The sequence below is a fragment of the Pinus tabuliformis genome, chromosome 1_2 (assembly GCF_031772625.1).
Source record: "Pinus tabuliformis cultivar Carrire ecotype Pingquan chromosome 1_2, CPIR1, whole genome shotgun sequence".
Lineage (NCBI taxonomy): Eukaryota > Viridiplantae > Streptophyta > Pinopsida > Pinales > Pinaceae > Pinus > Pinus tabuliformis.
Genome location: NC_142298.1, coordinates 1,316,612,862 through 1,316,623,031, shown reverse-complemented (window position 1 = coordinate 1,316,623,031; position 10,170 = coordinate 1,316,612,862). Strand labels below are relative to the sequence as shown.

Here is a 10,170-nt window from a genome sequence, read left to right as displayed (position 1 = left end):
TAAAACTTGTACAATCTTCTGGCTGTGGATGACCATTCCCAGGGATCAATCCATGTATAATTTATCTTCAATTTGGTAGGTTGGTCATGTTTGCAACATTTCTCTGATGAATGATTTGACTTACCACAATGGTGACAGGAATGGAGATCAAAACACTGATCTTCTAGATGACCGGTTCTTTGACAATGAGAACATTTCGGTTTGTCTGCAACTTGATTTTTGCATGAATTTCTATTTGTCTGCACTTTCCGTTTGTGTGGATTGATGTCTATCTGCATCTTGCGGAGAACTTGCTGAGGTGATTTGTTCAAGTAATCCGGCACTGACGAACTGAATGGGCTTTGAATAATCAGGGATATGTAAGTTGTCCTCATCTTCGAAATATCCTAAGCCGCGTCGATTTCGATTACTTTGGATTTCTTCCCATGGATTGATGATGGGTTTGGAAGAAAGTTGCACTGGGAAAACTTCAACACTTCAAGCTGGTTGGATGAATGAGTTCAAGTGATCAGCTGTATCTAGGAAAGACTTGGAAGCAACACGCTTCTCTTGCAACTCAATTCTCTGCAGTTGCAATTCTAGTTGAAGGAACTCAATCGTTTCATGTGCATGTTGAAGATGCACTTGAATGTCAGCAAGAGTGGTTTTTCTAATGTGCACCATGTTGTCGGCTGATGATAACATTAAATTGTGAAGAATTTGGGACAACCGAATGTGTGTCACCATGTTGTCTTGCTTACTTTGAAGTTAGGCTCGCTTGGCGTAGAAGTCGTGCTTGAAAATTGCGCACTTGAGTTGATCACTGAAATGACAGGCTCGCTTGTACTGTTTACTGATTGTTGATGCTTTAAACACTTGCTTGAATTGGTGACTTGACGCTCGCTTGATGACGATCACTTTGCTTGAAAAGAACTTTATGAATGCTGTAATGAACTTTACACAGGCTCGCTTGCTGTGCGTTGAACTGACATACTTGATTTGATTACTTGATATGCTCACTTGATCTTAGTGTGCTTGCTGTAGACACATGCTTGTTTTGATGCTCACTTGAAGATTAGAAGTCACGCTCGTTTGAAGATGATTGTGTGCTTGAACTTTCTTGATTGTTTGATGAACACGCTCACTTTCTTGATAGATTTTGCTTGAATTACTTGTTGTCTTGAACTCTTGTTTAATTACTACACTTAGTGATGCATTGAATGTGCTGAAAAAATGATGGGTGTCGAACACTGTCGAAAATGCACCAAAGAGACAAATGACAAGTTAAATCTAGATGACTCAGTTGAAGACTTACTTGAATTAATGTATTCACCTTAACAATTCAAATTACGATGTCAGTTACTACCGAAAATGCACCCATACAATTCAGTTCAATCTGTATTTGATGACAAGCCAACTTACAAATTATGATTTGCAAGTTACAGTTTTGTATTGAGCTTATTAAAAAAAATGGTGCAAGTGAAATTTGCCGAAAAATTGTTGTTGAAATATTGCAAAAAATTTGTTGATGTAGATGACAGCTTGAATGGATGTTGACGCAGAAATGTCTTGAATTGAAATGCTTGATTTTGTAGCATCCTTAACTCGATTTCTTTTATGATGTGAAATGTATTTGCTTGAAAGATTGTTTATCAACTTGATGATGTGACGCTTTGTGCTTATGAACTTAATTGATTTTAGGAGCTTGATCAATGACATTTTCTTATGTGCATATAATTATTTTGTTGAAGCATAATAAAAAGAGCATCTTTACAAAATCGACACAAGTCATGAACACACATACACACCGTGTACCTAAGATCCCCTTATTCAATTTCGGGCGGATCTAGGACACAAACACCACAAAAAGATATGATTTTATTAATATTCAAGATACATCATCATGACAATGGCTTCAGTGGGGCATCTCAAGCACAGACTGAGAACTCCTTGGCGTCAAATTGTCTTCAAAAAACTGACTCAACCACTTTCTTCAACAAAATATGAAAATGACCTCCTTAACAAATACACCTTATCACTCCATTACAAGGAAATAATCCCTTACTTTATAAAAAAAAATCTCACTTGTCACTCCACACTGAAAAAAAAATATTTTCACCTTATTACTCCACAAAATCACACTTTATACCCTTTTAGACTCCCATTAAATTTTTTTAGTGAAGTTCCTTTTAAAAGTGAAATAACTTTTATAAAGTCACTTTTTCAAGTGAACGAATCTCTTAAAAGTCAAAACACTTTAAAAAATCAAAAGACACTTTAAATTTTTCATAAAGTATACCTTTTCGTTGGAGAAGACAAACTGAACATCTCCTCTAGCATTGTAAAAGTCTCAGAGATCTGTTCTTGAACTCCATCACTTGAAATGCTTGAGTGTGTAGTTCTGCAAATGGAGCCTATACTCTATAGGGCACTAGCATTAACACCAAATATGGAGGCTGAGAAGCTCGTTCTCTGAGCTCTAAGAGATCGATGTAGTGCGTATCTTGCAGCTTTTGTTTTTTTATATGAAAAACTGGCCATGAACTGGATTTTTGACGGTTTATTTCCTTTGAAGAAAGGGGTAGATGCAGTGTACACAGCTCGCAAATAGAGGAGCTGATTCAATCAAATCAACAAGAAGAAGGCATGGCAGAGTTGGGGTGAGGATGAGGATGGATCCAGATACCACTTCTGTGGAAGAGTCCCCAAAATTGGTGCGTGCAACGAAGACAATGGACGACAAAATTGCAAATCTGACACTAAATACAAAGGCAGCCAATTATGGGGATTCGCTGGATCAACCACTTGTTTGGATTGACTTGGAGATGACAGGTCTAGATATTGAAAGGGACAGGATACTGGAGATTGCTTGTATCATTACTAATGGAGAACTTGTCAAAATGGTTAAGGGACCAAACTTGATAATAAATCAACCCGAAGAGTGTTTGCAAAACATGGATCAATGGTGCCAGAAGCATCATACTGCTAGTGGACTCGTAGAAGAGGTCTAAAAAAGCAAAGTGACAGAGGAAATAGCTAAAAAATCTGGATTCAGGCGGAAATATGTGCTTCTGAATTCTCAGAGCACTAGTTTTGATACCACAAACAGTTGAGGGCCAACGGTCGCCTGCAGAGACTCGTTTGACACGATTAAAAAACATCAAAGCGCACCTACAAAGATGTCGAAGGGTTTCACCCTCTTTAATTCTGGGCAAGAATCGAACTCGTGATCAACAGATGCATTGTATTTCATTTCACGTTTCCAATTTAAATTTTAAACCACCAAATACAATGAGTTGGATCTAATTTCCCAGCTGGGAATGGAGCTCAATAATAAGATTCCCTTTCCTTATCTGATTCAAATCACGACGGACAATAACTTTCCATCTCAACCTGCAGCTTTCATGTCGAAATTCAAATTCATGCATCTGATATTTCAGCTTGAAATGGAAATACAACAGGGAAATGGTAATGGAATGAGCATACTGCCAATCTTTGTCACGGTGCGCGGAAAGCTGTAACAATTGTTCAAAATGAAAGTGACAGCTTCTTGTCTTCTTCTACAGTCCACAGTGCTGGACCCTTTAATCCCATGAACTTGTGTCCCGATCGCAATTCATAATCAGTGACCTACACGACACCACGCTACACCGATTCTGTTGAATAAAATAGACCACAAACTGATATACACAACTCCATTCGATAGCCTTCAAGATGTCGGTCGATCCAAATCACTCAGCTACTCATGCAATTTCCGAATGATGGCGAATCTCGACCAGTCCTCCAGAAATAAGAAAATAAACAGATCTAAAAAATCTCTGATACCACATGTTGAAACCACTAAGCAGTATTAAATACACACAGCAAATGAACACACAATAACCAAACCAACAACACACAAAAGACAAACTGGCGAAAAAGGCAGAGAGCCATCATGTGGTCTCTCATGCTCATGTAATTCTCTCTTATTCAAATAATTTAATAATACATTTAAATACATGAGCAAGTGGTCTTAAGATAGTGCGTCTATCTTAGACTTTCTTGGTTGAGACATTTTCTCAACTTACACACTAATTTAGGAGAACTAGTTGGAGAGAATCTCTCCTCCTAACTAAACTCCTTAGTTTGAGAAACTAACTCTCATGATTTTATTTAATTAATAATTAAATTTGGATTTATAATTGTTTTTAAGAGAGTGAGGCTAACATAAATCTTGTAACAGAAAAGTTGATGGGCCTATTAGCTTGACAATTTGGAATGGGCCAAGCCACATTCATTGGAACTTAGTATGCTTGCCTTTCTCTTTGTGGGCTTTATCCCATTTTAACACTAAGTCTCAGAGCTGGAAATTTTTTGAAGATATAGAATTTGAATCAAAGGATGCTTTGACTAACTGCTAATGATGTGCATGGGTAATTCTAGCCTTTTCTCATTCCTCTTCAAGTTTAAGGATTTGTAATTTTCTAAGTTGCATAGACGAGGAAGGAGTTTCTTCGATGAATTGAACTAAGGAAAATGAGGGAATAGCTATGTTTGTTGGTAAGACAACTTCTTTCCCATAAACCAGATTAAATGGAGAAGTGCCGATGGAGGTTTTCTGAGTTATTCGATTTGCCCATAAAGAAAACACTAAATATGTATGCAAGTTCTTTTGACTGTGATCAACAGTTCATTTAATAATCCTGATAAGGTTCTTATTTGTGGATTTATCTAACCCATTTCCTTGTGGATAATAATTAGCAGAATATTTGAGTTTAAAACCTCTTTTAAGAGAAAAATTTGTCATAGCATTGCCTGAAAAGTAAGATGCATTATTGAACATTAAGGCAGAAGGTAAACCAAACCTGGTGATGATAAATTGATCTATAAATTCAATAATGTTCTCAAAGTTGGCTACCTTGAGTGGAATATCTTCAACCTATTTGGTGAAGTAATCAGTGGCTATAAGGATATATTTATGCTGCTTAGAAGAACGAGGAACGATCTCACCTATTATGTCCAATCCCCATTGTTCAAATGGCTGATCAACGTTGACTGGTTGTAATGGTAATTGTCGAATTGAGGCTTCTGTGATCCATATCAATTTATGAGAGATTCTTCAACGTAAATCACATAGAATATCATTTGTCGACGCGTTTCGAACCAACTAGTGTGGTTCAACTTGTCCTGACGATGAACCACACTAGTTGGTTCGAAACGTGTCGACAAATGATATTCTATGTGATTTACGTTGAAGAATCTCTCATAAATTGTAACGGTAATGCCGGTTTCTTCTGTCTTCCGGTAGTTGTCTGACATATCTTACATTTCCTTACATAACTATGTGCATCTTTGAATAGGGTTGGCCAGTAATAGCCCACACGTAGGATTTTATGTGATGTAGAATCTCCTGCAAGGTTTCCGCCAGCTGGGCCATCGTGAAGTTCCTGCAATACTTTCTCTGCTTCAAATTTCTTGAGACATCTAAGCAAAACATAATCATAATTCATTCTAAATAGCACATTGTTGACAATTTGATATTGTTTAGCTTTCAACCTCAAGGCTCTTTTCTTTGTGTAATTCAGATGTGGAGGTGCATATCCATTTTTTAAATAGAATATTATATCAACATATGTTGACTCAGTGTTGTTAAGGCTTACTTCATAGATTTGTACCTCGTCACCTGAATGTTGTGATTCCGACATATTCGATGCTCGTGCCAACATCCTGTACGAACCTTGACCTTTCACAATATTTGTTGCTTTGATTTCAATGTCATATTCTTGGAGAGCCATAACCAATTTGCTAGTTTTTCACCCACATCCCTTTGTACTAGAAGGTTTCTTACTGCTAGGAATGGTACTATCACCTTGGTGTGGGTTTTGAGAAGAAAAGGTTTGAAGTGTTTTATTGATTTGAAAACAACGTAAGCTTGTTTTTCAACGTCTGAGTAATTTAATTCAGCTCCTTGTAAATTAGAGCTAAAGAAAGAAATCAGGGCTTCGACTTTGTCTTGATTTTCTTGAGTCAATATGGTTGCGTATGATTTCTCGGAAGCGAAAGTGTACAAAGTGAAATGATTGGAAAAATTTGGCGTTGCTAAAGATGGGGTGTTTATGATTGCTTGTTTTATCAAGTTAAAAGCTTCATGTTCCAACTGACCCCATTTAAATAGAGAATTTTTCTTTATCATGGCTTGAAGGGGTAATACAATTCTTGAGAAGTCAGGGACAAATCGTTTGACAAAATTTATTTGACCAAGGAAAGATTGCATCAATTTTTTGTTATGGGGTAAAGGTATTTTAGAAATTTCTTTAATCCTTTCTGGGTCAATATGAATCCCTATTTTGGACACAATAAATCCAAGGAGTTTTCCTTCACTTAACGCGAAAAAAGAATTCTTGGGGTTAAGGGAAATCCCATACTTTTGACAATGTTCAAAGATTTTTTTTAGGTCTCTCAAATGATTACTACATTTTTTGGAATATAGAGTTATATCATCTAAGTATATTACCACTAACCTGTTTACTAAACCCTTGAAGGCAATGTCCATGGATTTTTGGAAAGTGGCACCAGCATTAATTAGTCCGAACGACATCTTTTGATAGGCATAAGTGCCCCATTTTGTTCTGAATGTAGTTTTCAGTTGATCATCTGGATGGACTAAGATTTTATTGTAACATGAGAAACCATCTAGAAAGGACATTAGTTCTGAGCCTGCAACTGATTGCAATATCTGTTCCATAGGAGGCAATGGAAAATTATCCTTTTGGAAAGCTTTATCGAGATTGCGAAAGTCTATACAAATCTGAATATAACCGTTTTTATTTTTGACTGGGACAAGATTGGAGATCCACTTGGAATGCCTAACAGAAAAAATAATTTTGGCTTTTAATAGTTTATTTAACTCAGATTTAATCTGGCTTTCTAAATTAGGATGAATTTTCCTCAATTTCTGCTGAACAAGTTTTTCATCAGAGGTCATAGGAATAGTATGTTGAATAATAGAAGTGTCATAGTGTTATAGACATTTTTGTGCCTATCAGCATGGAGCATGAAATGTCAATAATCTGAGGGATCCAAAGTCCCTAAACATGTTGTTCTTACCCTTAGAGGAACAAGATCTGCAAACCTCAGCACTGAAAATCAGTTCTCCACCTAAAAACACTCAAAAACAGGCTATTTCTGGATCATGTCAGCTGCTCCACTGAGCATCTGCGCTGAATGTCAACTGCTCCTCCTTGTACCTGCGCTGAAGGTCAAAACCAATGAAGGCTACCTGCGCTGGGCGAGATTGGCCAAGTGGCACAGTCATTCTGCAAGGTGTCAACTGCCTAGGAAGCTTCCAAACTGACACTTGGGTCAAGGAATTCGCCTAGTGATGAGTAAGAGGGTCTTGATCTCCAAGTGGAAGCAAGATTCTCCAAGTGGACTCAAGAACTGAAGATTAACTAAAGTGGGAGAGGACACAAGTCAGCTTCAGGCCAGTCTCAAGATGACTCATCCTTTCTCCAAAAACCTATATATAGAGCTCTCTCATGAGGTCTAATGAGGCTGGAATTTTGTGCAAGTAAAGAAGTGTTGTTGGTTTGTGATTAGAGCTATTGGGTGTTTGCTTGAAGGAGGTGAAGAGGAGATTTCTTTCAGTTGGGAGGTGTTGCTGGATTGGGCCCATTGTGGTTGTAACTCTCTCAGAACTTTACTTCTATTATCAATAAGGTATTTGAGGTTCTTCTATATGCATGTGTTTTATGATGAATAGATGCTTGTATATTTGATTTATGCTAATCCTATAATCGATTATGGATGTATGCTTCTTGTAGTTTCCTTTTCTTGTGCTTTTACAGGATCTGTGTGTAGCTGGGCCGGTGAAAGGACAAAGAGTTAGGAGAAAGCGGCAAGGAGTGAAGACTGGATCGACTATTAGCGCAAGATAACGGTTAGTAGATCATCCTTTTCTTCCCTCTCTCATCTCATAAAGAAGAAACTTTGAATAGCTTTGCATTCTGTTGTTGCTGGAGTACTATCACCTTCAGAGTAGGGATAGAGGCATTCTGCATTAGATACTTTTCCCCCCAACAAAATGGCGACTCCACTGGGGAGCGTATCTTGTTAGTTTGTTGTGTTTCTTGCTATTCATTTCATAAATAAGGAGAGTACCGAATCAAACTGTGTTTGAGTCTATCAAACACAAAGTAGAGGGTAGCTACTCTGGCTCAGTTTCTGAGCAAGTTTATGATTTGAAGAGCCGATCCACAAGGACTCTAATAAGCTCTTAGTGATAGCTTTTCATCCTCCTTTTCATCCCTTAGTGTGTCCTTGACTGATAGCTTCTGATTTGAGCAAAAACTGTGAATTTTTGAGCAATCTGTGACCCGGAAACCAAGACGGACGAAAGTCTCGTTCTTCATTGCAGACTGTACAAAGGCAGTCTGCATTTCAGCGCAGTTCCCGAAGGGGCTACCTGTGCTGAAGGTCAAACAGGCAGTGTTACACCTGCGCTGGACCAGTCTTGGCTTGAGTTACTGTGGTTTCCTGCTGTGTCTTGATTTGTTTTCACTGTTGTTTTTGCTGTTTGCTGCCAGTCAGTAGGCCTATCTGAAACCATCTTCCTTGGTCATTATTCCGCCTCAGTTGTATAAAGAAACTGTATTTGTTCTTTTGTATTTCTTGCGTCATTTATAGTTTCCCATAACGAAAGTGAACCAGTCTTGCATTGACCTCTTAGATCTAGACCTGTGATTAAGTGTCGTTTTGATCTTAAGAGTTAGTTTATTTGCTGTTCATAGCTGATTGAGTTTGTCGCTTTCGTTATATGGTTTGAATTTATATATTTCTAAGTGTCGAAACAAGTGAATCGTAAGGTGTCTTTCGATTTTTGGACAAACTTGTTTGCTTTCGCTTGAAATTGAATTCGAAATTATACAACAACTTTCTTTCTGTATTTCGTCAAACATTAAGGAAGAGAAAAGAAATACTTGCATTTTTTGCATTTTGCATTGAGTTTGTATGTTGATTTAGGAAAAAGTGCATTAGCGAGTGCTCTTTGATCTGTGTGAAAAGGATTTTATCTCTCTTTTCCCTCAGTAGTTAAGATTTTCATAAGTCGAAAAGATTTGAAAAGCTTGCTTCTCATCTTAGACTGCATTTAGGAATTTGTATCAATACATCTCGTGGTGAACCTTGAAAGGCAAACTTTAAAAAGATCAACTTAAAATATATTTAATGAACATAACAACGCTTTGAAACATAACGCAAACATCTAGAGGTCTAAGCTAGAGACGTGTTCCGGCGTCGTTAAACATAGTGACTGTCGATCTCGACGAAGGTGGGTGATTCCTCCTGAGAGTCGGTGGCACTAATACGGACTTGTGCTCCCACGTACCGTCGCGTATATATTGGGAGACCCCTATAGGATCAAAGCCTTTATCCATAGGAAACCGTAAGGCCGCCCTACTGATCGCAATGCAGTGAACACAACATTCACGAAGATCGACCACTCGTACCGTAAAACGTATTCTGTGGTTTTGCGAAAGGTTTGGCACACCCTCTGCCTAGATCTCCAGAGCAGTTTCTTTTGGCCTTTTTCAAACTCTATAACTGAAAAAGTCCAACCGAGCATTTGTCACTTCGGGCTCATTAATACATCGAAGGAGACTAGAGTCATCTTTAGCTTTTTCTCGACTCTTAAAAAGTGAAAAAGCAAGTTGTGTCTAAAAGCGTCTAATAAAATTCATTCAATTCGGAAACACAAATTTCCCCTTTTAATATTTTGGTTGATCGAGTAATCCGCAATCGTGGAAGAAAGTCAATTGAAAATCCGTCATTCGCGGAGGCTTGCGAGTCAACCGTCTTTGTCCCCGGAATCGAAAACAGTACGGGCAAAGCGAACTCGTTTAACCGGGTCAAAATCTCCTTTGAAAGTTAGAACAAGTGTTCCTACTACATCCGAGGTTCCGGTTACTCCTAACATTTCTGGAAACCCTGCCGCTATAGAAGAAGTTCAACAGCCACAGAAGGACAGTAATACTGATCCTGGTCTGGGGGCAAATACTTGTGTAACTGAACCAGGTCCATCTGTAACCGGTCCAGAGAGTTTTGCTCCTCAAACAACTGTCGCTGTCGAAGCAACCACTTCTTCGGCACCAGAAATATTTTACGGACCTGACGGTCTTCCTCTTCCACCAGGTTTGATTGTGATAGAGGAAATTG

At 38.2% G+C, this 10,170-nt stretch overlaps 1 pseudogene; it reads right to left on the bottom strand.

Moving 5' to 3' along the window:
• Positions 1 to 3,281: 3,281 nt before the first annotated feature.
• Positions 3,282 to 10,170, bottom strand: part of LOC149211070 (uncharacterized) — a 35,093-nt pseudogene continuing 28,204 nt past the window's right edge.